Raw genomic sequence first — 2,265 nt, 5'->3', positions numbered from 1 at the left:
TTTTTTTTTAAAGCTGTGAATAAAAGCACATGACAGAAAGACAGAACGACGTCCCTCAGATGCAGGAGGGTTTCCTGCGACTAAAAGCTGCCCTTGCACCCTGTTTTTGATATATTATGGTTCCATATGGGGGGTTAGGAAGAAGGGGGAGGGGGGCTGGAAGAGGCTGAATAATGCAATTATAGATTCAGTGTCCCAGCGTTGACAAAAGACAGGGCTTCAATAGAGGCTTTGTTGGGGGATTATATAATGATTATGGGGTAATTATGGGAACGGTTTGGTAATAATAATAAAGAGGGAAAAAGTATATCAAGTACTCTCCTGGACGGACAGCTTGTTTTCTGTAATGTTAAGTGCATCACAGAGGAGAGTGACAGACAGGCAGGCTGTGCTGCTGACAGCTAGTGGTCGCGCGCAGCCTTGATTATTCAAAATGTCGCACAGACGCATTAACGCCGCCGACAGAGGATCGGATGGCCGCAAAACCGGACGTGGGCCCGCAGAAGGGATGCAGCGCGGGGGTCGTGTTTATAACCCCCCTCCACCACCACCTCCTTCACCTCCACCACATAAGTCAGCGCCGGGTCACACGCACACGGGACACGCACGCGCCGCTCCAGAGATGTCCGGAGAAGGAGCACGCGGACGGTCACTCCGAAGGATAGCGCGCGGCGCTCCATCTGTGCGTGGGAATAATCCGCAACTCGCAGCGTGTTAAAACCATTATTACTTTAATTGCATTCAGGAATTAACTGCAGCCTGTTCGGAACATTTTTCCATCCAAAAAAAAAGGGAAAAAAAATCTGACTCTCCCCCCCCCCACACACACACACACACACACACACATTTGATTATAGCTCACTCTTGCTTTCTCGCTCTTTTTTATATAAAATAGGTACCTGTTGCTCACTTTTTGTCCCGTCTTTTTCTTTATCTTTCCAACAGAAAACATAATCACATTTAAAGATTCACACTTCTGTCTTTGTTTAATGCATGAGATTTATTTCCTCCTAACTAAGAAAATGTAACTTTTCGCTCCCCACATCCAGAAATTAGCATACCCATTCCCTAAATAATGCGGCTATCTCTATGGCAGTGATAGCAGCGAGCGGCAGGGTGTTTCTTTACCGATTCTCCATGGATCAACGGCGCGTCATCAGACCCTTTTGAACTTGTTATAGCAAGTCAAGTGATTCTTTATCGTCTGACAGGCCTGACAATCCATCGGGGATGGGAAAGCAGGTCAAAAGGAAGTTGCCATATGGACTTAAGCATGCAAATTTCCAACAATGCATGGCGCTGCTGAGTGCTGTCCCCCTCGCCATACATACAGTAAAGTGACTGTTTCTGCAGATGTTCTGCACAGACTCAGGGATGTGTAGCTCGTCAGTTAGAGCAGGGTTAAATGTGTCAAAAAGTGGGCCACCATGATGATGAAAGTCCAACAGAATGCATTGTGCTGGTAGTTATTTTTATTAGTGGTTGCTGTTCTGACCCAGGGATGTTTACACTAAAGGAACAAAAAAATATTTCCACCATTTGTTTAAGGCTATTTATCTGCTTTTTTTTTTTTTTTTTTTTTTTTTTTTTTGCATGTAAGTGTAAATGTGTTTTGACACAGTTGTTATTGCGAGTCTGAGAAAGTTTTTCTGGTTGGTTTTAAAAAAGGATCCAGGACAGTGCAAAACTTTTTGTTCTAAAGTTGAACCAGAATGAACTTAGTTTCAGTTCATCTCAACATCTAGGGAGAAGCTTCAGGCAAGTGAAAGTCCTGGCAGGAAATATGGACTCAAGTCAGATTGAGTATTGAATATTAAGTAATGCATATTCTTGTCCTTTACAAAACAATAGTCACACAATGTTGAGGGAAAAAAGTAATAGAATCATGTGCGAAAAAACACAAGTACTACTTTGTTGCATTTTCTTTTTTTGACATCTTAAATTGTCAGAGGGAAGGACTTCACTGATAAAGACAAAAACAATTTTCTTAACAAATCAGGTTCCAAAATGATCATCTACACCGATCAGCTACTCTTCTTTTCTCCTCATTTCCACCAGAAATCTTTATTTTACTGACCACGTCACTGAACTGATCTGCCTGTCCTTTAGAAAAGTTTGAATGTTTGAATGGTCTTTGTTTAGGAAACAGGTTAATCATCATCATCATCATCTTCATCATCATCATCATCATCTCTGAATTGATGACATGGGAAAAGCGTTGAAAACTTCCCAGTCCACCTGTGGATTTATTTAATGCCTTCACTG

Source organism: Poecilia latipinna, unplaced genomic scaffold (genome assembly GCF_001443285.1).
Source record: "Poecilia latipinna isolate Pla-1442-1.1 unplaced genomic scaffold, P_latipinna-1.0 Scaffold1028, whole genome shotgun sequence".
NCBI lineage: Eukaryota > Metazoa > Chordata > Actinopteri > Cyprinodontiformes > Poeciliidae > Poecilia > Poecilia latipinna.
The sequence above is the reverse complement of the archived record's forward strand: the minus strand, read 5'-3'. Positions refer to the sequence as shown.